Below are 27734 nucleotides of genomic sequence, written 5' to 3' on the forward strand. Positions count from 1 at the left end.
GCGCTAAATAAAATGAACACAGAAGTATTGTCTGGTCATGACGACATATCAGATTCAATCATTGAACAAATAGGTATTTATAACAGGCTGTATGTTGGACACCATTCTAACATTACAGATACAGTAATAAACCAAAGTAACAGCCTTATTTTTCATTGAGACAAAAACTACACATAGATAAATAGTCAAATCACTATTAGAGTTTTAGATAGCAAGAAAAAAAGTAAGGTGAAGGGACAGAAAATTATGAGATGGCAATGACTGTGGGGAGGATGATCTGGCCAGCTGAAATCTCTTAGCAAAATTAGAAATCTGTGAAGACTTCACATCAGAAAGGTAGGTTCCCTCAGACCCTCCTTCATTTTTATCCTCTGTTGCAATCTCTGTTACTGTAGGCAGTGCATGGTGTCAGTCTTGCGATGGTGTGGCATTTGTGGAGGCTCTGAGCCAGGTGCGAGGATGGCAGTGTGTGGCAGGAGAGATCTTATGGATGAGATTCGGTGAAGCCTATTCTGAACCCAAATGACCAAGCAGTCTGAGCAAACAAAGACCTTGATTGTTTCTTTCCCATAAAACGTTTCTGAAACTTGTCTTCCCTTCCTCCAAGAGTGATTTCTGTGTGAGTTTCAGAAGTCTGGCACCTCTTCAGGCTGGCAACATCAATTTTCCCCATGTGAAATAATAACATTGTCATAATTGTCTTTGGCTTTAAAGCTGATGTTATTGTCCTGAGGGAAACCAAGTTGAAGGTGGGTGGAGAAAGACTATTAAAACCCTGGGTTCTTTCTGCGCATACAAAGAACATACAATGACTTCACTTGCCCCAGTTTTGGCAGCCAGGATCCGCTTGGGTAAATTGAACCCTGAAGTAAACACCTGAATATCATGAGAGCAGGGAACAGAGAAACAGAGGAACTGCAGGGAAGCCCAGATACAATTAGCACATTCTGTAACATTTTAAAGCGTGGTGCATGTCAAAGAAAAGGCTCCATTGGACTCTGGAAGGTCACCAAAAGCAGGGGCCATGTTTTTTTCACATTTATATTACTGTCTTTTAGTACTGCTCTGGCAAAATAGACCAGCAGACATTTAGTCATTTGAATGTGGGATGGACTAAAAGGAGGAAGGAACAAGTGACCAGGAGAATAAATTTACAGAAACTGGTGCGGACCAGAAGTAGAAGGAACAGACCAGAGGCGCAATCGATCCAGGATTCATGTTCACCATCTGGGAAATCCTGGGCACAGTCTTGGCCTTAAGCTTCACTTTCCTCATCTGGGAAATGAAGACAATTATCATATTTACCTGTGAGATCTGTTGTGAGGATTATGAAATGAGATGCAGCATATAAAGTTCTTAAAGCAGTGCCTAGAATGTACATGTGCTCAACAAATGGTCAGTATTAATAATCACATTAGTTACCATGATGATTGCCAGGAGAGCAATATTTTTCAGGACAGAAGAATGAATAACGTGAACATATTTTAGTAAAATGGCTAACCATATAGTTACTTAGCAAGGTTTCTGATCCCTCTACATTTTGTATCCCTCTTACTTTCCCCGACATATAAAGTGGTACACATGTATTTATTGATTACTTAATATGCTTGAGGTGTTAGATGCTATGGGGGATACAAAGAATTATAAAATGTGAGCTTTATCCTCAAGTTGCTTTTACTACTTACGGAGGTAGAGAGACAGACATAAGACACAAACAAAAAAAAAAAACAAACAAAGACATCAAGCAATCCAAGCTAAGTATGATAGGGGATCAGAGAAAGTGAGGATTACTCAGAGGTAGAATAATGAAGGATACCAGAGAAATTACAGCCAATTCCACCATTCTAAGAAGCAGATGTTCTTAAACTGGATGATAACTAGACAAAGCAATGAAAATGAAAATTAATAATAAACATTTTAATTTAAAAAACCTGGAAATTCTAAAGTATCATTCTTAATAAACTTCAGATTATAGAAGTAGAACAGCAAAGACAGCCTAAACCCAGCAGAAGAAGAGAAATAATAAAGATCAGAGCAGAAATAAACAATATAGAATCTAAAAAAATGGTAGAGCAGATCAACGAAACCAAGAGTTGGTTTTTTGAAAAAATAAACAAAATTGACAAACCTCTAGCCAGGCTTCTCAAAAAGAAAAGGGAGATGACCCAAATAGATAAAATCATGAATGAAAATGGAATTATTACAACCAATCCCTCAGAGATACAAACAATTATCAGGGAATACTATGAAAAATTATATGCCAACAAATTGGACAACCCGGAAGAAATGGACAAATTCCTAAACACCCACACTCTTCCAAAACTCAATCAGGAGGAAATAGAAAGCTTGAACAGACCCATAACCAGCGAAGAAATTGAATCGGTTATCAAAAATCTCCCAACAAATAAGAGTCCAGGACCAGATGGCTTCCCAGGGGAGTTCTACCAGACGTTTAAAGCAGAGATAATACCTATCCTTCTCAAGCTATTCCAAGAAATAGAAAGGGAAGGAAAACTTCCAGACTCATTCTATGAAGCCAGTATTACTTTGATTCCTAAACCAGACAGAGACCCAGTAAAAAAAGAGAACTACAGGCCAATATCCCTGATGAATATGGATGCAAAAATTCTCAATAAGATACTAGCAAATCGAATTCAACAGCATATAAAAAGAATTATTCACCATGATCAAGTGGGATTCATTCCTGGGATGCAGGGCTGGTTCAACATTCGCAAATCGATCAACGTGATACATCACATTAACAAAAAAAAGAGAAGAACCATATGATCCTGTCAATCGATGCAGAAAAGGCCTTTGGCAAAATCCAGCACCCTTTCTTAATAAAAACCCTTGAGAAAGTCGGGATAGAAGGAACATACTTAAAGATCATAAAAGCCATTTATGAAAAGCCCACAGCTAACATCATCCTCAATGGGGAAAAACTGAGAGCTTTTTCCCTGAGATCAGGAACACGACAGGGATCCCCACTCTCACCGCTGTTGTTTAACATAGTGCTGGAAGTTCTAGCATCAGCAATCAGACAACAAAAGGAAATCAAAGGCATCAAAATTAGCAAAGATGAAGTCAAGCTTTCGCTTTTTGCAGATGACATGATATTATACATGGAAAATCCGATAGACTCCACCAAAAGTCTGCTAGAGCTGATACATGAATTCAGCAAAGTTGCAGGATACAAAATCAATGTACAGAAATCAGTTGCATTCTTATACACTAACAATGAAGCAACAGAAAGACAAATAAAGAAACTGATCCCATTCACAATTGCACCAAGAAGCATAAAATACCTAGGAATAAATCTAACCAAAGATGTAAAAGATCTGTATGCTGAAAACTATAGAAAGCTTATGAAGGAAATTGAAGAAGATATAAAGAAATGGAAAGACATTCCGTGCTCATGGATTGGAAGAATAAATATTGTCAAAATGTCAATACTACCCAAAGCTATCTACACATTCAATGCAATCCCAATCAAAATTGCACCAGCATTCTTCTCGAAACTAGAACAAGCAATCCTAAAATTCATATGGAACCACAAAAGGCCCCGAATAGCCAAAGTAATTTTGAAGAAGAAGACCAAAGCAGGAGGCATCACAATCCCAGACTTTAGCCTCTACTACAAAGCTGTCATCATCAAGACAGCATGGTATTGGCACAAAAACAGACACATAGACCAATGGAATAGAATAGAAACCCCAGAACTAGACCCACAAACGTATGGCCAACTAATCTTTGACAAAGCAGGAAAGAACATCCAATGGAAAAAAGTCTCTTTAACAAATGGTGCTGGGAGACCTGGACAGCAACATGCAGAAGATTGAAACTAGACCACTTTCTGACACCATTCACAAAAATAAACTCAAAATGGATAAAGGACCTGAATGTGAGACAGGAAACCATCAAAACCTTAGAGGAGAAAGCAGGAAAAGACCTCTCTGACCTCAGCCATAGCAATCTCTTACTCGGCACATCCCCAAAGGCAAGAGAATTAAAAGCAAAAGTGAATTACTGGGACCTTATGAAGATAAAAAGCTTCTGCACAGCAAAGGAAACAACCAACAAAACTAAAAGGCAACCAACGGAATGGGAAAAGATATTTGCAAATGACATATCGGACAAAGGGCTAGTATCCAAAATCTATAAAGAGCTCACCAAACTCCACACCCGAAAAACAAATAACCCAGTGAAGAAATGGGCAGAAAACATGAATAGACACTTCTCTAAAGAAGACATCCGGATGGCCAACAGGCACATGAAAAGATGTTCAACGTCGCTCCTTATCAGGGAAATACAAATCAAAACCACACTCAGATATCACCTCACGCCAGTCAGAGTGGCCAAAATGAACAAATCAGGAGACTATAGATGCTGGAGAGGATGTGGAGAAACGGGAACCCTCTTGCACTGTTGGTGGGAATGCAAATTGGTGCAGCCGCTCTGGAAAGCAGTGTGGAGGTTCCTCAGAAAATTAAAAATAGACCTACCCTATGACCCAGCAATAGCACTGCTAGGAATTTATCCAAGGGATACAGGAGTGCTGATGCATAGGGGCACTTGTACCCCAATGTTTATAGCAGCACTCTCAACAATAGCCAAATTATGGAAAGAGCCTAAATGTCCATCAACTGATGAATGGATAAAGAAATTGTGGTTTATATACACAATGGAATACTACGTGGCAATGAGAAAAAATGAAATATGGCCTTTTGTAGCAACGTGGATGGAACTGGAGAGTGTGATGCTAAGTGAAATAAGCCATACAGAGAAAGACAGATACCATATGGTTTCACTCTTGTGTGGATCTTGAGAAACATAACAGAAACCCATGGGGGAGGGGAAGGAAAAAAAAAAAAAAAGAGGTTAGAGTGGGAGAGAGCCAAAGCATAAGAGACTGTTAAAAAACTGAGAACAAACTGAGGGTTGATGGGGGGTGGGAGGGAGGGTAGGGTGGGTGATGGGTATTGAGAAGGGCACCTTTTGGGATGAGCACTGGGTGTTGTATGGAAACCAATTTGACAGTAAATTTCATATATTAAATAAATAAATAAATTAATTAATTAATTAATTAATTAATTAAAAAAAACAAAAACAAAAAAAACCCTTCAGATTATAGAGGAAATGAAGATTGCAGTTATAGACATTTAGAAAATAACTACTATAAAAGTTCCACATATCAAATTTATGAGATGTGATCAAAGCCACACTCAAAGGAAATTACATTATCATAGATACTTTTATGTTTATATACCAAAGAATAAATATAGAGGAAATAATTATCAAAATCACAAAGTTAGAATATTAAAAACTATTCTCTAGTAGGAGAAAAGAATGAAAAAGATGAATGAATTAGAAAGCAGAGAGAATCATTAATAAACAAAAAAGCAGTTCTATGTAATAATCACATATGTTGATGAAATGTATGTATCTTGAGGAAAAAGGAGAGAGAAAATAAGAGAGTGGGGTGGTAAGGCTATCTTCCATTAGAAATGAAAAAGAGGGGGTGTCTGGGTGGCTCATTCAGTTAAGTGCCCAACTCTTGATTTTGGCTCAGGTCATGATCCCATCATCCTGGGATGGAGTCCTGCATTGGACTCCATGCTATCAGTGCAGAGCCTGCTTGGGCTTCTCTCCTTCTCTCTCTTTGCCCATCCCCCACTGCGCTCGCGCGCGCGCGTGCTCTCTCTCTCTCTGTCAAAATTAATAAACTTAAAAGAAATTAAAAAGTGTTCATAACATGTAGGAAAAATCTAGTTTTTTTAGTTTATTTATTTATTTTGAGAGAAAGAGAGCATGCAAGTGGGGGAGGGGCAGAGAGAGAGGGAGAGAGAGAATCCCAAGCAGGCTCCACCCTGTCAGCCCTGAGCTCTGTGTGGGGCTTGATCTCGGGATTCCTGAGATCATAAGCTGAGCCAAAATCAAGGGTCAGATGCTTAAATGAATGAGCCACTCAGGCACCCCTAAAATTATTTTTATATGTCATTAAAATGTTTGACTAAAATTGATGTTTGTGGAGGATATAAATGATCAAAATTGACTTCATTAGAAAAAAGGAATTGGACAGTAATCAAGGAAGCTTTTCTCTCCCATTCCCCCAATTAAAACAAACCAAACCAAAACATCTCTATGATGTTTAATATACCCAAATAAATTCAACAGGTGGATTCTTTAAGGAACAGACAATATCCATGTTCTTTGAAGTCTTTCATAAAAAGAGATAGAAAGATTCCCAGTTTGTCTTTTTATAAGCAAAACCCTTATATTAGTATAACCTGATAACCAAAATCGGATAAATATAACACACAGAAAAAGGGACATTAGACTATTTCCATTGTTAGTGTATCTAATCAACAGTCCTGGATCTTGACCGATCAGATTAACCGGCCATATCTTCTGGGAGAAGTAAGATAATGCATGGATACAGAAGCAAAAAGAAAGAAGCTTTTGAGGTATGTGGAGTCTCACTTGAATCTACCTATCTTCCAGAAACCTCTAGAGAATAGCTGAAAAAGTATTGGAATTCGTAAAAGCTTAGGAAACTGGATAGTTACAAATATACAAAACAGTTATCTTTTCTTTATAACCAATTTTAAAATATAATGGAAAGGCTTCCCAATAAAAATACAAAAGAGTTTGAGCTAAATTTAATAAGAATACTTGGAACCTATTTGAAGGAGACTATAGATATTTTCTTAAGGTTTGAATACATGGAAAATTATACATTGGTTCCTTGGTAGAAAGGCTATTATTACATCAAGTATACCCAAATAAGTTTATAGATTTTAATGGATATCAATCAAAATCCTAACATGTTTTTTAAAGATTTTTTATTTTTTAAAATATGGGGCTCAAATTCACAACCCCAAGATCAAGAGTCACATGCTGCATTGACTGAGCCAGCCAGGCACACCAGCAACATGGTTATTTTTGAGTTGTGGAAACGATTATAAAGTTCCTCTGAAAAAGACGAATAGATTAAGAGAGCCAAGAAAAATCTGAAAAAGAAAAGTGACAAGACAGTACTTGATATATTGTCTTAGTATATTGGTGTTAAGTTTTACTATGTTAGTATTTAAATGTATTTTTAAACTATAACAAGTTTTAAATTCCTGGAAAGATATTAAACTAACATGATAATTATGAATCACCTCTAGGCTGAGGTAGCTGTTTGCTTTTATTTTCTTCTCTGCACTTTCTCCATATTTTCTAAATTTTCAGTGGTGGACCTACATTACTCTTATCATCAGAATAAAATTTCATTTCATTTTTTTAAAGGATCTATAGAATGCAGATAGAGAAGGGAGGTAGTCTAGCTTGTGGCAAGACTAGGAAGAAATAGAAGGGATATACATATAAGCTTCATGAGATTGTACAGAATTTACATTCTTAACTTGAGTGTTTTGTGTTTTTTGTTATTTTGAATTTTTTTTGGATTTTTTTTCTACTAGATTTTATTTAAATTCAAGTTAGCTAACAAATATTGTAGTATTGGTTTCAGGAGTAGAATTTAGTGATTTATCACTTACATGTAATACCCAGTGCCCCTCACAACAAGTGCCCTCCTTAATGCCCCTCCCCCACATTTAGCCCCCACCCACCTCCCTCCAGCAACCCTCAGTTTGTTCTCTATATTTAAGAGTCTCTGTGGTTTGCCTCCCTCTCTATTTTTGTCATTTTATTTTTCCTTCCCTTACCCTATGATCATCTGTTTTGTTTCCTGGATTCCACATATGAGTGAAGTTATTCTCTGATTGAATAAATCAATCAGAGAAAGAAAAATACCATACGATATCTCTCCTCTCATACCTCCATTAGGGAGGGGATTTTTTTTCTGTCTCATTTATTGCTGTATCTTCAGCATCAAGAACACTGTCTGATCCATATTATGTACTCAATAAATGTTTAATAATCATTAAATTAATATATATTATGTTTCATTGATGTCTTAGTTTGGGTTCTCCCCAAAACAGAGTCTGAGATAAAGACTTGGGCATAAACTACCCAAGAAGCAGGAGGCAGGAAGGAGGTAAAGTGAACTAGGAAAGTAAGGCCAGTCAATCTAAGAATGCATTTTCTAAAGTACACCTATAAGTAACAGAAGCCCAGTTCCTTAGTACCCACTAAGAAACATACAGAAAGTTACATTTGTCTTCTGGTTCCCATCACACATTGATTAAGGTTGGTACTGAGGGCGTTGATTTGTCTGTATAATAAGCAGACTTATAATTGGAATATCCCCAGGGGAAAAAAAAGAAAGAAAAGAAAAGAAAGAAAAAGAAAGAGAGAAAGAAGAAAATAAAAAAAAGAGGGAGGGATTGTGGGAGGGAGGGAGGGAGGGTTGGAGGAAAGAAAGAAAGAAAGGAAGAAAGGAAGAAAGGAAGAAAGAAAGAAAGAAAGAAAGAAAGAAAGAAAAGAAAAAAAGAAAGAAAGAAAGAAAGAAAGAAAGAAAGAAAGAAAGAAAGAAAGAAAGAAAGAAAGAAAAAGAGAAAAACTGCGTGTCTTGTGCTTGAGTCCTCATGAGGTCAGATTTAGTTCCCAAGAACCATTCATAGCAGAGGCTAGAATCAGAGGTGGACCAAGAGGTGAACTTGAGCTACCAGAGGTGTCTGCCACAGTTGATGAAGAGTATGATGAAGCTATTTTGGAAAGGTGAGGCACATTGGCCTTTATTATATAACAAAGGGAATGAGAAACTCATGTTAGTACGATTTAGAGAACCACAAGGAAACAAAAGCTGTTGTAAGTGGGAATGATAATGCTTTCTTTTACAACCAAGTGGTTAACTACAACTTTGGGTAGAGAGATCATATGCTCTAATCTTGAATTGTATGATTGAATAGCCACATTACAAAATGCATATCCTCAATTAGAAGGTGATTGTGTTTGGAGTGTAAGAGACTCTCAAGAGGCTGAGAATTTCTTCTATGGTTCTTGTTCCCCATGGTTGTTTTCCCTACTCCCTCTTGTAATTGACTTTAGCCCCTAACAGTGATACTCCACCCCACTTGGTTAATCTAAGTTGCCCAGCCAAAGGCAACTCATCTGAAAGAACAATTTCCCTCTGGTTTTAGAACCATTTTTTTTGTCCAACTACTCCCCAAACGGGCTAAACTTTTCTGCAAGAGGGCTTGCAAAAGCTGTTAAAAATCTATGTACTTTTTGCTTTTCATTTATAATGTTCTTTTGAAGCTCTCTCATGCAATTTTGAATAAAGGCTTCTCTTAACCATGCTCTGGTTCATTTTCCTCCAAAGTTTTTGGTACAATCAAATGGCTTTAGGAATGCACTTCTACTCAGCCTTGGCCACTTGAATGGGAACAGAGGGTAGCAAAGACTTTGATGTTTCCCCTCTCTGGGGCCCCATGGCTGGTGAGGTAAGTAAGGCCTACTCCTGATGAACACTCTGCTTCCTTTGCATTGAAGTCATACCTAAGCTGGTATTTTAATTTTTTATTGTCTTTGGTATACGCCTATTAACTTGATTTGTCTCACTGTAGAATAAGCAGCTGTCTTCCAGATTGATGGTTTTAGGGTCTGGGATTGTAGGAAAGGGAGGAGGCATACAGACCCACATATTTATTTGCATTTACTTGGGGGAATCAATAATAAATACACACACACACACACACACACACACACACACACACACACCTCCAGAAGTTACAAAGTACCCTCTTAATTTTTAGAATTATTTAACTGTAGCTTTAGAAGTATCCAAATCGCTCAGGACTCTGTTCTTAAATAATGTGTGGATGATCTGTTATGTTCTCTAAATTATAAGTCTTGCATAATTGATCCCCTCCATTTGTTAACAGTGTTAGTATATGAGGGATGCAATCTCTAAGAATTACTTTCTGTTTTGTTATACCCAAATACATTATCTAGGCCACGACATAATGCAAAATGGAGAGACTCTTTCCTCTCAAAGACTATAAGCTATATGTGACTTTCCTGGGCCTAATTATCAGCAGTCAACTTAAATAATTATTTGGTATTATATGATAAATAGACTGATTCATAACACTTCCAAACTGGCTTCCCTTTCTATCTAATCAAGTGAAGGATGATACACACAATGAGTCTTTGCCCTGAAAAACTCTCTTGAAGCTGTCTGCTGTCACAGAAAGGACCCCTCTGAAAACTTGCTAGCCTTGGTCTCATTAGTTATCATTCACCTCTCTATTTATACATTAAAGATCAAGATAAACTTTGGGTGTTTTACCCAACAGTACAAGGGGCATCAGTGATCCATATCACTTATTACAGTCTCTCACTTTACCAAGAAATAAAGTCTACCTCCCCTTATTTGTGTAGAGTGGCAGCAGCCACAAATTTAACTGAAGCTTCTACTGACTGAGATATACTGAGATATACTTATCCACATGACCTCTTATGTTGTTCAGATCTTACTCTTGACTGAAAATACCCAGAAGTTTTTTGCTTCTAGAATCACCTTCTCAGAGAGCCTTCCCTAATCCATACACATTTCTCTTCATCACTGCAACGTTCAGTCCTACCACTTCATTTCTACTCTCAAAGGAGATACAATTTCATGACTGCCATGCTATTAGGAGTTTTTCTTGCCTTGCCCTGGCCTGCTGGAAACCCAGTTAGAAAACAAAGACTCATAATGTAAATGATCCTATTTAAGAACTCAAAAAGAAGGTTATAAACCTGGATAGGCAGTCATAACCCATTCAGACTTGCTTGGATCCAATCCTTTCCAAGAAGATGATTCTGTACGAGTTGATGAACTTGTCGAACTTACTAGCATCTGTCAGTTAACTAAAGACAAGAGGGTATCTGTCTATATAGAAAATAGATATGCTTTGGGGATAATTAATGATTTACATATGATTTAGAAGTAACAGGGCTTCTTAACTTCCCCTGTGTATGATCATGGATCTATTTATATCAGTGTCGGTCCATCTATGCAGAGGGTTAATGCTTCAATGCCAAAAGTAAAATAGTGTATTTATAAACAATATCAGAGGGCCTTCCTTCAATGAAGAAGGACTTTCATAGCCCGTGCACCCCAATGTAAATCACTGCATGCATTGATTCTTGCTTTATACACTGAAAGGTTAAGAGGGGGACCACATTATAATTAAAATCCTCCAATAATTGAAGTCTGCCCCATGAAAGAGGATTAGATTTATTCTGAAGCCTTCAGAAGGCATATCAGAAAGAGCTTGTTGAAATTAACACGGAATGGAATTTGACTGATGTAAAGAAAAAGCAAATAATTAACACTGGTCTCAACTGGAATTAAACATGCTGTGATGGCAAAAGCCAAGATTTCTGGGAACTTTTCACCAGAAATTATATGTTCACCTCTAGAGAATATTATGGAGGGGCATTCCTGCAAGTAATAGACAAAGAAGCCAATGTTCCATAGGGTCCCTTCCAACTCTGAGACTGCAGAATTCTATAAGCAACTAATCTGGGGACTCAACACAACTCTGTAAGTAGAAAATCTTGTTCTTGGCTGATGTGCATCTGTTCCCATCTCTGCAGTTCAGTCATCTCAGATTAATATCATGGAAATATTAATTAAGATAGAACTCAGCAAATACTGCAAATCTGAGCTTTTCTGTTTCAAAGAATAGGTTTATCAGAATAACATTGGTTATCAGGGCAGGTGTAGTTTTATGGAAATCAATCTTCAGATTGAAGATTCCCTGTTAAAGTGCGTGAGATAGTGCTGACGTTTCTTTCTCCCCCAGCTTTACAAAAGAAAAACACATCTCCTACTATTCTAACTCTCATGAAGAAGCATTGTCCAAGGGAGTAGAAACCTCTTGGGCACTAAACAAACACATTATGAAATGCTATTATTGGTGTGGAGAAAGTGAATGACTAATAATTTAGAAATCTACCCTTTTGTAGGAGAGTTTCCAATAAAATTTGTTTTCAATAAATTAAGGGACAATTCAATCTGAGCTGTCAATAAATAGATCATTAACAATTATTGTTAGTGATAAATCCCTGTGATTTTTAGTATGTAACTCAGAAAGAGCTCAAAGAATTGAGTGGTATTGTTATATGAAATCTTTAATATGGCTTGTCATTGTTCACATTTTAAAGACAAAAAGAGAGGGAAATGAATTAATGTTGAATCCTGCCCCATTATAACAATGTGTGTTATTTGTTTAAAAATAGTTTTCATAATTTACAATATATTTGTTGTTTTGACTAATGTACACCATAATAGTTTTAATGGTATCTCACACAGAAAAAAAGTTAATACAGCCTTATGCTCACAGGCAATAAAAAGTTACATATCCATTTATATGTAATACTTTTGAGCAGAAAAGCATAATAGGGTTTTCTATAAAACAGTTTCAAGCTTAAAATACATTACATTAGGATGAAATTCTGTGTGGGAAGTGGAATGGGAATTTAAATTCAAGGAGAAAAGGGACTGATGTAAAATTTCCAACTGTTAAAGAACTTATTCTTGTGTGTATGTGTGTTTTAAACTGAGGAGAGTGAATATCCCATTGCTAAAGTATTTAGATTCCTCTGGATACATTTAAGATAACAAGGTGACAATTTTATTTTAAAATGTTAATATCATCCCTGGAAATGCTATCCTTGTCAGTTTAGTGAGTGAGATGGCGGATGGGCACGTCTGTCCCCCTTTCATAATAAATCACACAGCACAGGGGAGCGTGATGAAAGCCATCCCTACAAATTTAGCAACACTTCTATGTGCTTGCATTTCACTTGGTGCAGAGAAGCGTCTCTATAAATCCTGGCTTGACTGATCAGTCTAGCTAAGGACCTCAGCGAGATGAAGTCTGGAGTTCAAAGCACAATTGGGATACTCAGTGGCTGCGGCCAAAAATGATGTCAGCCAGCCATGGGTTTCTTGCCTTCTTCACTCTCTGCTGCAGCCTGGCAGGAGAAAGACTTGAACAATTCAGGAACAAGGAACAATTCAGATAATGAAGCACAAGAAAGCCTCAAAGTTTTTCTGAATCCCAAACCTAAGACAATGATATCCAACACAAGTATGGGTATGTTTGGTGTAGCTGAGGATACTTAAGCAGCATGGGCATTTTATTCTGGGGAACTAGGGATGAAAACTCTGGATCTTCCAAGGCAAACCTTAGAAAATATACAGTGGGTTCAAGGTGTTGGGATGAGAGAAACCTCTTTGGCCTCTTTCTCTTAATTTTCCACTCTTATCCTAACTTCCCTCAGAAAGAAAGAAAGAAAGAAGGAAAGAAAGAAAGAAAGAAAGAAAGAAAGAAAGAAAGAAAGAAGAGAGAGAGAGAGAGAGAGAGAGAGAGAGAGAGAGAGAGAGAGAAAGAAAGAAAGAAAGAAAGAAAGAAAGAAAGAAAGAAAGAAAGAAAGAAAAACTAGAATTCTGGTTTGCTCATCCTGATTTTAATGTTTAGAGCAAGTCCCCATGAGGAGAGGACTCTGGCTGTGCAGGAAAGTTTGCAACGAGGTGGGGAGTCTAATTCTGGGGGTTCAATATCAGGAAGCCTCTATTGCTACATATCTAAGCCACACCCTGCAGTGCAGCTATCTGCTTTTGTTGGCTCTCAGTAGGACTGCAAAAAGGGTTCCCTAAAACCTTCAAATAAGGGTCCACTTGTGGAATCCAATTAAGAGGGAAATGTGGCTAGTCTGAAGATCATTTTTATCAGGATCTGGAAAGGATGCAGGCATCAAGATTTCCGCGTAAGACAGGTAAGTAAGATTTGAATGCGGAGACAGAGGGGAAGAATTTTGAAATGCTAAGCAGTGAAAGGCTTTCCCCAATCTGTCTCTTTGTTTATCCAAATGTTCTGCATCTTTGTAGGGTGGCAGCGTGACATAAGTTTTAAACCTGACCTGACCTATCATGAGTCTTCAACTGCAAAATGTGAGAAGATGATGGAGATCACAGGGTTGTTGTAACATAGAGGGATTCCTGTCATTTGAATTTCTATTCTGTATATATACAAATAGACGGCTTTAAGGACATAAATACAAATTACTGCAGATTCAAAAAGAAAAACCTGGCCCATTGACAACTGACTTTGAATTCATGGTTGTTCATCTCCCAGATTGGTAGGTTTGTGCCTCTGGTGATGTGGTCCAAGGCATGCATGTTTTTCTCTTTGAAGTGTATCCGTCACTGTGGATACAGGAACTCTTATAAGCACGTACTCCAGAGGATAAAATCAGGCAGAACTTCAGACTGCTTTAGATCATGAACTCTTTAAGGGCAGAAACCATGGCCTGATAAACATGATACTTAGTATCAGGAACTAGAACCCATGTGGGGACTTGAGATTTTACCTGGTAGATTTGGAGAGTTCATTTTTCACTAGTTCATCCATTCATTTACTCAGCAAGTATTTATTGAGTGCCCACCATGCACCATGTACTTGTTATACATTGTGGAAATAGTCATAAATTTATCCCATCTTTGTATCTGCTTTCCCACCTGTAGGCCCTTTGCAATGTGGCTTTGAGGCTTCTTCCATGAAGAGAAAGAGTGTATTTTTTCCACTCCTTTAATCTGGACTTGGACATGTGACCTTATTTGGCCAATGGGAATATTAGCATGTATGATGCAATCAGGGTCTTAAACATACTTTTTTTTTAATGTTTATTTATTTTTGAGGGAGAGAGAGAGACAGAGCATGAGCAGGAGAGAGACAGAGAGAGTGGGGGGGGGGACAGAATCTGAAGCAGGCTCCAGGCTCTGAGCTGTTAATACAGAGCCTGATGCCAGGCTGGAACTCGTGAACAGCGAGATCGTGACCTGAGCTGAAATCAGACTTTTAACCAACTGAGCCACGCGGGCGCCCTCAATCAGGGTGTTGAAAGTGCTTGGTCATTAGAGTTCACCCTCTCTGGTTGCTCTTGGGAACCCTGTGACCACCACCATATGAAAGAGTCCAGGCTTGTCTACCAGATGAGGAGCACACAGTTATGTCATTGGTCTCACTGACAATCAGCCAACCCCCAGGTCTATGAGTTGACCAGTGACCATAAACTGACAGCAAATGCCTAAGTGAACCCAGCTGACACCATGATGAGCAGAGAAAAACTGTCTCATTGGAGTCCCTTCTAAATTGTTGCCCCACAGAACCATAAGCAAATAATTAAATGGTTTGTTGTTTTAGGTCACTAACTTTTAGAGACGGTTTGTTACACAGGAAGAACGCATTGATGCAGTGCTGGAAATTCAACAGCAGGTAAAGCAAAAACTGTCCTTGCTTTCATAGAATTATCTTTCCTTTGGGGAGATAGACAGATAGATAGGAAGAAAGAGAGAGACAGAGAGAGAGAGAAAGAGAGAGGGAGGGAGGAAGGAAGGAGGGTCAGGAAGCCTTTTCTGAAAAAGTAATATTTAAGCTAAGATCTGAATAGCACAATGAGCAAGTCAAGACTAGAGGTAAGATTTTTCCAGGCTGGTTTTGTTTTCAACAATCATGTTGTACAGGGACCTGATTTCTGGTATATATTGGGATGGTTTGTAGGTGAAGATAAGGCAATGGCTTTCAAGAGAACTTCCTGAGAAGTTTCAGAATTTTCAAATTTGAAAATGCATGGAATCCTCATTCTGCTGGGACAAAGGGGTCAGAGAAGAACAGAGAGGACACAATTCTCTTAGATATGAGTGAATATCTTGCAAGAGGAGTTCCCAATATCTTTAGGCAAAGTTTCTGCATTTGTTATTGGGACCTGGGAAGTTTTCAAGCTGACAGGGTTTTCCTGGCTATAAAAGAAGCTCCAAATATATATAGAAGAGGGGCCAAAGCATATCATGACAAGGAAGCAAAATGGATGATGTGGACACTGTGTAAAGCTCCTTGGGTCGGCATATGCTTTTTGAGAACATCTGATAACTGAATTGATGAAACAGTATTTCCTATAGCTCCAACATGCAGGATTTCAACCAACCACCCATCAATTCTCTGTCTGCTTAATAACAGTGGCCTGGGCTGTCAAAATGATACTCAACCTATGTCCACAGACCTAATAGAAAAGATTAAGAGGAAAAATATGCAAGAAAAAATAGGGGGTATGGTGGAAGGAGTGTTGGGGTGCCTACCATAGAGCTCCACACCAAGAAAGCAGATTAGGAATCTTGTTCTAAAGAACAAGAATATTTATCTAAAGGGATGACACCAACCTTCAGGTAGAATCCTAAGTTGTATCTTGCCTAGTATAGAGAACTCTTCATGTGCCATTCATAAGGGAGAATCATGGAACGCTGGTGGGAAATACTGAAAAGGCAACATCAAATACATGTATGCATACAAATGCAAAAAGGAATATTTTTAGCAGAATCAACTATCAGTCTTTTCAGGTATCTGCTGTAGAGGACAAACTTAAAGTAAAATTTGCCATAATATAAAGGAAGGAGGAAGAAAATGGAAATACAGAAAAGGGAGAAAAAGGGAAGGGAAGGGTAAGAAGTTACCAAATCCAGGTTAAGTATTGTGTATGCAGGTGTGTATTAAGGTTGGAGTGAAAAACGAAGAGGGCAAATCATAAAGCTCTCTTGGAGACAGACTGCTGTTCTAGGCTGGAAGATTTTTTGGATAACACCCAAAGGCTTTAGTGGGAAGCCATTGCTTCTCCAGCAAGGGAAGGGTGGGCATGTGGGGTAGTTGTCCTTTAATGCTGATATCGTCTTTACTTGACTGCAATTCCTACTAATTCTTGAATAGCCAAAAAGGTCAGGCTAGGAGAAGAAAACAAAATCAGCAATTTACCCCCATCAATTATTTTCAGGTCATTTTCACCTAAACTTGTTTAAAGTTAAATTTGCATTAATTTTAAAGGCTTGGCACTGATGTGAACTTTAACATTCTGTCATTAATTAGAGCCCTGTCAGAGTCAAAATTTTTTTCAAAGCAGTCGTGGCAGTCAATGTAAGAATATAGACACAAATAGGCACATATTCTAATCTTACTGAGAAATCTCTAAAATTGCTTTAGGGTTTTGGCTGGATGTACTGTCATATGGAATTTGGGCAATTAAAAACCTGAAAAGGGACAAATAAACCCCCACATTTCTTCCTGCAGTTGGTTTTGAAGGATGTTGGGAAAGACAGGGAAGCGACTTCAGTTGTTAACATCATCAGGACAGAGAAGTGATGGAAGCTGGTCAAAGTCAGAAGCATCTGAGTGGTGAAGAGGATATTGCATCAAGGCTTCACGCCTTGAGTGTAAGCTCTTTCCAGTAGGCTCCTGCCCCACCACGGGGAGGAAACCTCTCCATACGCATGGCCTCAAGAGGGAACTAACATGTGAATATCTAAGGACAAATACTTTTCTAAGGGTGATGGTTGCCTGTGGTCATGACAGTGTTATTCCAGGTTGAAATAATGTCACCACAAGAAACAGCCCTTGTTTTCTTACCATTTGGAAGTTGTGCTTGCTTGGGACTGATTTTTTAATGACCACATTTGCTATTAGCCTCTTATAACCATAATCATCAGACTCATTCTGCCCATGGAGTAGAGGTTCTGGTCAGCTGGATGCCTTGAGTGAACACCAAGGGCCCCAGGCCCACTGTGCAGTGTGTGGGCCATCTCTATGCAGACAGCATTAGCATGGACTAATGATCCTTCCCTGATGTACATCCGCTGCCACATCCTCCTCCTTTCCCTTCTGCAGGAGACCTAGTAGACATGCAAATAAAAACAGGCTGCACTGAGATGGAGTGGACGTAGCAGGAGGGACTCAGCTTCCCTAAAAAGATGACAGCTCTACCAAGCTGTCCATCATACCAGCTTCAAAAGGTGTTGAGAAAGTCTCCTTTCCCCCAATGATACAGGGGCTCACACAGAGTGGGAACTCAGTTATTAACTGTTGACTGAAGAGGTGAAAGAGGTGGCTGGGAGGACTGAGAGCTTGAAAACTTCCCAGAGGGTCATGGATGGGAGCTTGTTTGGCAGATTCTGCAGGCAGGCATAAGGGACCGGCCTTGGACACAGGTAGGTGTTATGTCCAGAGAAATGTACCACGTATTTACTTCAATAAGACTCATTTGCTCAATTATAAAATGGGAATATTGATATAACTACCTCACATGGGATTTGGGGGGAGGTAAGGGTTTGATGAGACAATGGATATGAAAATGCCTTGCTCATTTTCAGCACGCAGTGAGTATTATTTCTAATTAACCAATGGGAAATTGAAGCTCAGAAATGTGAATTAAGTCCCCCAGGACCACACAGCTATCAACAGTCAGTGCCAGTTCTTCTTAATTCAGCACCCTTTCCAGTAAACATCATTCCCTGTACTCAGCTATAAATCAAAATTATCAGAAATCTCATGGGTACTTGTTACTTTTGTGACTGGACACAAGGATATAGCTGTTTCAAAGACCTAAGGAAGATAATCCATCTAAATGCTCTGAGATGGGAGGATGGAGAGGAAGTAGAGCAGTGTGGTGATGAGCCTGAGTTCTAGAACTTGTCTGAGTGGACACATGGTCCCTACCACTTCAGCTCTGTGTGGTGTTCGGCAAACCATCTCATATCTCTAAGTCTTATCCATGAGGCTTTTTTCTGTAAAATGGGGGTGATGATAATAGTATTTACTTTATAGTTGTGAAGATTAAAAGATGAGATCTGTGTGAAACACAGCACAGCCCCTGGCATATAGTAATAATTCAGTAAAGGCTATCTGTTGTTACAGTGAAGGCTATGATTTCCAGCATATTCCAGCTGTAAGACTGAATTCAACTGATGACAGAAAGGTCAAGAATCTGGGATCAACCCAACTCTTCCCTCTTATCCCTCCACTCAAGACACATGCACAATAATTTCTGTAAAACTTCCAGATCTGGTATCGTGGGATCCAATAACAAGGCCAGTGGGAAGAGGGGTCATGAGTGAGTTTGGGACCATGGTAGGCAGTCACCTAGAACTATGGCCAGGAACACAGAAAACAGAAGGTGAGTAAAGATCTTCACAGGAACACATGCCCATGCATGCACACATGAACACACACACACACACACAAGGAACTATTTGAAGTCAAGAAGTGAGAATGGTAGCTAAGGCCAAGGTGGGGGAAAGACTCGACATATTGTTCTAGTTATCATCCTGTCTCCCATATTCCCTTCACAGCCAAACTTTTCAAAACTGTTGTCTATATTTGCTGTCTTTATTTCCTTATCTCTTAGCCACTCCTTCATCCACTCCAGTCTGACCCCAATCTGACTCCAGTGCATCTTAGGTAATCTCCTTGTTTATGGTTCTAATTATTTTCTCTATGCCAATGGCTCTCAAATCTATCCTTCTGATTCGGAGTTCTCTCCTAAACTGGAGACCTGTGTATCTGACTGTCTACCTAATGCCTTTATTTCAAACTCAAAGTTGCTCCAAATTAAAAAAATGGTCTTAAACTGAACATGATTTTCATCTCCAAACCTGGCCCTCTCTTGATGGTCCCTGTATCAATGAATGGCACTACAATTCATCCAGTTATGCAAGCCAGGAAGTAGAGGTCATTCTTTACTCCTCCATTTCAATCTAGCAACAATTCCTATGGAATTTATACTCCAATATCTTTCTAATCTAAACATTTCTCTCCAGCTCCAATGTCAATAGTCAATCTATGCCTTTCTGTCTGAACATCTTTAATAGCCTCTTAATTAATTTCCCTTAATCCCCTATTGCCCTCCTTCTAATTCATTCTCCCCACTGAGACCAGAGTAATCTTTTCAGACCATAACTCTGTTTACATGAGACATTCAGTTCCCTCCCACCACTAACTACTTCAATGTTTTCCCATGTTTTTAGGATAAAGTCATATATATGACCTGGAAGACTCTGCATGATCTTGCCCAACTCTGTATGCTCATATTATATCTCCTTTCTTTGTGGTCTCTGCATCCTGGCCTCAAGGGTTTTCTGTGCTCTTCTCTTTCCTGGAATGCTCTGTGCTCCCTCTGCCTTCACCCAACTTACATCTGTTCATTCTTCAGTTTTTGCAGAAGTCTTTTCCAACTCCCTCAGGCGATGTCAGGTGCACCTGCTAAATGCAGTCATACATGCATATTCTTTGTACTTGTCCAGTTTAAGTTTTCATATATTTGCATATTTGTTAACTGGGTTTCCCTTTCTTCCAGATATTGGGAGCATATTTGTTCTGCTTACCATCTTCTCTTCAGTTTCCAGTCAGGGTTTGCACATAGTAGATGTTTAAGAAATACTGTTGAATGAAGGGAAACCAAAGTAGGATGATGAGAAGCTCCATGACTGTTAGAGAGCCAGAGCTAAAAGAACCAAAGCTCCCTTTCTGAGGTGCTGCTGGTATGGTGCCAGACATCTCCATAGTCAAGGGTATAGAGTTGGGGAAAATTATAGTGGCCTCTAGCAAGAAGAGGATCAAAGTGATAGCACCATCTTTGTTCCCAATGGCTAAGACAGCCTTCAATGACACAAGCCAGGAAACATGGCTGAGCATCTGAAGGAATTAAAGAAATACTAGAAGGGAATGCAGGCAGATAGATGATGCACAGTGCAAAAGCAAGGAAAGAACAGAATGCAACTTGAAAGATTCTCACCCCAGAAGCCTTTTCCATAATGAATGGGTCTTCTCCCTGTAGCTTCTCTCTGACCTCATCCTTGTCAGTTTGAGTATTTCCAGGGTTAATTCCCTGTAGTATCTGAGTCACTGCATTTTTATTTTTGTGTGATTTGTTTTTTGTTTTTGATACAAATGTCCTCCTTTTTCTTAAAAATGCAAAAGATATCACAAAATGGCCATGGATTTCTTTTGCTTTTTTCTACACTGGAGGCACAGATAAGAAACAACAAATTGTCTTGTGGAACACAAGTCATAGGATTTGCTTCTAGAACATCCACTCTTGGGGAGGGAGGTATATCAACTGGAGGAGCAAATATTTGCCAAAAACTAGAAGAAACTCATAAGCCAGAAAGTGTGGTGGTTCTGAGACATACTGGGTGTCATCCCAACCCCCGCCTCCAGCCCTTTACTTATTATGTGACCTTGGGCGGGTAACTTACCTCCTTTGTGGCTCTAATTCATTATTTGTAAATGGAGCTGCTAATACTGTTCTTACCGTATAAAGTTGTGAGGATGAAGTGAGATTATGCATAAAACAATAGTTTTATGTTAGTTTTTATTATTTTAAAACATTGTATTATAAAATGCATATTGGGGAAAGTGTTATTCTTTAGTGGGGCAGAGTGTAATTTTAATTTCTTTGAGGGAGATTAAATATTGGCAGTTATTGAATTCATCCTTTAGTGATTTTATGGTTTTCAGGGATAAGCTGGGAAGGTCAATATCCATCTCTACTGTGTGTGTAAAGTCATATTTTTTTTAAGTTTATTTATTTATTTTGAGAGAGAGAGAGAATCCCAAGTAGGCTCCTTGCTGTTAGTGTGGAGCCCAACACAGGGCTTGATCCCACAAACTGCGAGATCATGACCTGAGCTGAAACCAAGAGTAGACACTACACCAACTGGGCCACCCAGGCACCCCTAAAGCCATACTTCTTTAATGAAGCATATTTACTACAATGCCAAAAGGATAGGTTGCAGTATAGCTGTGAGCCTTCCTGCAGAATCAAATTTAGTTCATGGCATATAAATTATTTTTTAAATTTTTTTAATATTTATTTTTGACATAGAGAGATTGTGAGCAGGGTGGAGGGGGGAGCGGAGAGAGAGGGAGACACAGAATCCTAAGCAGGCTCTAAACTCTGAGCTGTCAACGCAGGGCCTGATGCCGGGCTTGAACTCACAAACTGGGAGATCATGACCTGAGCTGAAGTTGGAAACTTAATTGACTGAGCCACCCAGGAGCCCCCATGGAATATAATTTGAAACACTTTAGATAAAATGCATAGATTGGAGAATTGAATGTGAAATTCTCATTTTTAAAGAAAGATAAAGGCTTCAAGGAAATTTCAAGGTAAGTGGGGAGAATGTAGAGTTTATCTCCAGACCTCCAAAAGTACAGGCTCACTCTTCTTCACTATTGAGGATATTTGGTAGAAAGTTTTAGTTGTATTTATTTAAAGAATATAAAGAATATTGCTAGGAATGAGAAAACCATTATCTGAAAAAGGAACTGAAGATGTTCAATTCTTTCAAAATTGCTTTTCTCTTTGCGTTTTCATTTGGAGTCTTCTGAAAGAATTGAGAAAGAACAAGAAAAATAATGAAGAAAAAAAATCAATTGCTTTAAATGATCCAAATAACTAGGGCTCAGTGCTTCTGGGCAACTTTACAGGAAATATTGAAAAATGGGTTTTTGGCCCAGGAACAACTTAAACGAATCCAACAAAGGCAAACAAGGTGTACAAGATCTCTCTTCTGCGCTCTGGCATTTAGATTCAGGAAATGGGAAGAATCCAAGACAGTGGTTCTCTTCTAGGTGAGACGCACCTAAGACAAAGAGTGCTCAGAAAGAACATTGAACGGGAACTGAAGACCTAGTTTTGCATTTTAGCTTCAAGGCCAATGGGGTGTAGGCAATTTGTTTAACTTCTCTTGGATGCTTCATCTGTAAATTGAGGGGTTAGACTCATTGTCTCTGAATCTCAGGGTTAGAAAGAACCTCAGGGGCCAATTAATCCAATCTTTCCTCAATATAATGGTTGTAAGTCTCTTGCTTGAACAGTTTCAGAGATGAGAAGACATCTGCTGTCAGAAGTCAGAAGTCAGAAGACTTGAGTCCAGGCCCAATTGGGAAACTGACCAAATATCTAGGTATGGAATCCCTCACTTGACTGAATTTTATGCTCCTATTCCACAAAGCAGTGAGGGATGTATTAAATAATTTCTGACATGGCATTAATGAATTTCAGTGACATCAAATCCCTAATACACAAAGAATATTCCTTTCTTTCTCCACCCTGCATCCACTTTGCTCAAGTCTATGGATGAAAATATATTACTGTGTTACTCTGCCACCTGCTTTAAATGGGGGAAATAGCCAAGAGATGCTTATCTGGGAATAGAGAGGTGAAGTCTAAGCCCTGCAAGAAAGGAGTGGAAGAAGAGGACCAAGTGAGAGGAACAAAGACAGAATAGACTCTGTGCTTGCTGGAAGAGTAGCAAGTTAGAGCAGAAGGATGAAGCCAACTCTGTCTAGACTGGGAAAGAGGAATTGGAAAGACACTAGGAATGGTGCATCTAATAGTATGCCAATTCTAAAGGTCCCTGTATGGAGTGGGGAGGAAGAGTGAGAGATAATAAGTCAGGATGTATAACGAACTCTCTTCCTCAATATTGTGGACACCTACACCTTGCCACGACTTTGCTCCCATATGTCATTTAGGCTAAAATATAAGCAGCAAACTCTAAGAGGCTGAAACCCAAGAGTTGAGATTCCCTTGAGTGTTTTATTGTGACACATCATGGAGATCATGGACGCTGGGGGTGTGACCTTGAAGGTCCCTCCTTGCTCTGGTAATCTGTGCCTCAAACACATAGAGTCTTGGGGGAACTTACAAGGTAGTCTGCTTCTCACTTTCCAATTTCCACTTATTATTCCTGTGATGGCTTATTTTATGTTTTAATTTGATTAGGCCACGATGTGCCCAGATATTTGGGCACATTATTTCTGAGTGTGTCTGTGGGGGTGTTTCTGGGTGAGATTAGCATTTGCAATAGTGCACTGAGTAAAGCATCTTGCCCTCCCCAGTGTGGTTGGGCATCATCCTATCCAGTAAAGGCCTGAGTAGAATAAAAAGGTGGAGAAAAGATGGATATGCTCTCCTTGCCTTCCCATTGAGCTGGGTCTTCTCCTGCCCTCAGGCACTTATACCATCAGCTTTCCTGATTCTCGGGCCTCCTGACTAAGACTGTAACTACATTGCCAGGTATCCTGGGTATCCAGCTGGCAGATGGTGGGTTGTGTGACTTTTTTTTTTTAATTTTTTTAACGTTTATTCATTTTTGAGACAGAGAGAGACAGAGCATGAATGGGGGAAGGTCAGAGAGAGAGGGAGACACAGAATCTGAAACAGGCTCCAGGCTCTGAGCTGTCAGCACAGAGCCCAACGCGGGGCTCAAACTCACGGACCGCAAGATCATGACCTGAGCCGAAGTCGAATGCCCAACCGACTGAGCCACCCAGGCGCCCCAATGTGTGACTTCTTAGACTCCATAATCACATAAACCAATCAACTCATTTTTATAAAGTGATTTATTCTACAGTTATATATATATTCTCTCTCTCTTTTGATTTTATAATATTTCTATTTACACACATATAATAATATATATTATTATATATAATTATTATACATGGTATATAACATAGCAGATTTTATATATGAATATAAAATACACCTATTAGTTCTGTTTCTCAGGAGAACCCTAATAACGTTTCCTTCATCCTTAGGCTTCTTTGAACATTCATCTCTCTCAAACACACAGAAAAGGAAGCTAAAGTTATACAAAGTGATAAAGGGCTCTTTCTTTGGGCTCTGACTATAGAGTGGCTGCTCCAGCAATCAGGTGCTGCTGCTAGGACTGAAAGTCAATTAGAGTCACATTGGGAGGCAAGAGTGGGCAGGAAACTCTTTTCTCTTGGGAAAACTAGCCTTACCGTGTTCAGTGCAGCGGAGACCAAATTGCTCAGGGGTGCAATCTGTCTAAATGCCATCCATATCCTCCAACTGGTAAGGATTTGGCAGTATTACTATACAAGAAGTTGGATATTCCCATGTTATTGTAGAATGACTGCATTCATTGTTATGATTAACAGTCTGCATGTATCATGCCTTTGGAAATGTCCTCATATACTGACTCTCAGTTTGGCCATGTCTCTCTCCTTGACCAATGAAACAGTAGAAAACTTAATGCAGGCAGAAACTTGTGAAAGCACTTGTACTTTTTTTTGCTTTCACCTTTGATTCTCCATAATTTCTGTAAGGACATGCCTGAGCCAGCCTGCTAGTGGGATGTGAAAGACACATGGAGAGAGGCCCCAGTCACGGAAGCCATTCCATTGAGGCTATCCAAGAGCAGCCATAGCCAATCAAGCTCAGACATGTGAGGGAGCCTAGCTGAGACCAGGAGAGCAGTCTAACCCAGCATAACGTAAATTGTTATTCTAGGGACTCACCTTGTCTTCCCATAGCTGATTTCCTCACATATAACCAATAGGTGATTATTTTTTTAAGCCACTGAGTATTAAAGTGCACTACTGTAGCAACAGATCATCAATATAGGACTATATTTGATTTGTGAGAAATGAATCTGATTCTTCAGTTAGGCAAAATCTGAAATGAGATGAGATGCTTCAGAAAACACCACCAGAATTCAGCATTCAAAAAGCTACTTCCTGCTTGCCTCCCTCAGGCTTTCTGAACCCCTTGCCATGGACTAAATGTTCATAGGTTGAAGCCCTAATCCTCAGTGTGATGATATTTGGAGGGAATTTGGTTTAAATGAGGTCATATGGGTGGAGCACCAATGATGTGATTAGTGCCCTTAGAGGCAGAGAAGGAAACCAGAGTGTGTACGCGCTCTCTCTCTCTCTCTCTCTCTCTCTTTTTCTCGTTCTCTCTTGTTGAATATACAGCAAGAGGGTGGTTCTTTGAAAACCAGGAGGAGAGTCCTCACCAGTTACTAACTCCACCTGCACCTTGACCTTAGACTTTACAGCCTCCAGAGCTGTGAAAAATGTTTTACTGTTTAAGCCACACAGTCAATGATATTTTGCCATAGCAGCCAAAAGTGACTAAGACACAACTTTTGCATTTGTTCTATCCTTCAAAAAATATAAAAAACCACACTGAAAGGTCAGTAATGGATAAGTGACTGTGTTGCTTGCTTACCTGTGTCTTGTCTCAAGATCCTCAGGTGACCAGATTGTCAGATTGCCAGCTGAATTATACAAACCTCTGGAGTTTATCAAAGTGAGCCGTCTAGCTCTCAACATTAAACAAATATTAACAATAACCTCTCCAAACAGATGGCCTTTCCTATCAGCATGAAACCTTCTAGCCTAAGCTAGAAACAAGGAGTGCCAAAAGAAAATACATGTCTACAGAAAAATTAAGCTATAATCAGGTGTCCGAAGACTGATTTCAGATATATTTTTCTCTTTTATCTACCCCTTTTACATGGCAGGTCATTGGCATCTCATAAATCAGCCTCATTTGTAGCCCTAGAAACAGAGGAGATGGCTGGAAAAGACTTCACAGCTCTCTTGCTAAAGGCAACCTCTGGGTCCTCTGTCTTCTAGCATAGACTTCAAAAATATATTTCCCTTTGGTAGTTGCCCGGCATGCTCTGAGTTTCCTGGCCTTGGGTGGCCAAGGACATTTGGCATTAAAACCTGTCTTCTAATTCCCTGCATGGGACTTTCTGGCTTCTCAGCTACTTACCTCCTCCAGCTCCATCCACCTTGGCCATCTGTCTTTCAAGCTGAGGGCGGACTCGGCCAGGTAGAGAGGCACGCCCAGATCATTAGCCACACAATTTCCTGTGGAGGGAAATCCTCAGTGAGGCAGAACCCTGAATTTGAACCCTTTTAAAGGTAGTTGAGACTATCTCATTGTTTTCCATCCATCAGTCAGAGACTTGGTCACTGTACATGTCATTAAAGCTGGGCACAAGGTCAATGTGGATCCAGAAGCTGGGCTGACTATGTGCTGAGCAGCTGAGTTTCTCTCAAACATCCCTTATCCAGAACAGAATTAAATACAAGGTAAGGGGAAGTTCTGATTGAAAAGGAAGAGAAATAAGAAACAGGGAGGCTAAGGGATCATTATACAGAAAAAAAAATCCAAAAGGAGGGGGTTGCTCAAAAGTGCCAAATGGTGCAGGAATTGAAGAAGACTCCCAGACAAGCAAAGGGAAGTACTAGGCAAGGTCATAGCTCCCAGGGTTTGGTTTATTCTCTTGGCATTAGTCTCAGAAGTTTGGGATGAATCCAACCTCAACAGAAGTCAGAGAGGTTCCACATTATTTTTTTGGCTGAGCTGTCACTGGTAATTTCCCAGATAAAGAAACTCTTGTTAATTGCTTAAGTGGAAGGAGAACACATTAAGTTTCTCTCTTCCCAAGCAGCCTTTTCTTTTTAATAGGTCCTGTGTGGAAACTGATACCCTAACCCAAAAGAACGCACGTACGGGCTGGTGGAGGGAATCACATCTCTTGGAAGACTGGTATATGGACTTTTTCTTTTGTTCCAACTTAGATTAATTGTGTGACCTCAGGCAAGGCATGTTCCTGTTCTTGGACCAACTGTCTCCATCATATAACATACCTTTTTTACAGTCCTTTCCTCCCCTGGTGGTCAGTGGTTCTTATTCTTTCCAGATTCAAATCTAATTACAGTTATAGAGGGGATCTTGCAGAGCACCACACATAGACAGCTGAATGCTAGTCTCTTTCTGTCAGAATTCTGTCTACACTGAAGGAGTGCAATCCTATAAGGTCAATCCTAGGAGGTCAACTTGCTCCTGAGTTAAGAATGTTCTGACTTAAGAGTGACTCCAGCACCAGTTACAAGGAAAGAACACCAAAATGGGAGGGTGCCTAATAAACAAATCTAGCTGCTTGCCAAGCAAACAAAGAGGTTGTATTTTATTTTATCTGGCAAGCATCAGTAACACAAAATGCTGAGTGGGGGTTCTAAATGAAAACTGTCTCCTTCACTTATGTGAATTTATAACTGTCTGTATCAGCAAAGAAAATTACTGAATAGAAGTATTTATCCGCTCACTTGTTAATGACATGAGACACACAGGTCTTT

General features: G+C 39.3%; 1 long non-coding RNA gene across 1 annotated transcript; it reads left to right on the top strand.

The window, feature by feature from the left end:
- Positions 1–37: 37 nt before the first annotated feature.
- LOC122231918 lies at positions 38–27504 on the top strand. The gene is made up of 5 exons (XR_006209210.1): positions 38–336; positions 6391–6464; positions 15147–15218; positions 22641–22729; positions 27064–27504. It is a non-coding gene; the product is annotated as an uncharacterized LOC122231918 (long non-coding RNA).
- The last annotated feature ends 230 nt before the right edge of the window (positions 27505–27734 follow it).

This window comes from Panthera tigris, chromosome D2 (assembly GCF_018350195.1).
Source record: "Panthera tigris isolate Pti1 chromosome D2, P.tigris_Pti1_mat1.1, whole genome shotgun sequence".
Lineage (NCBI taxonomy): Eukaryota > Metazoa > Chordata > Mammalia > Carnivora > Felidae > Panthera > Panthera tigris.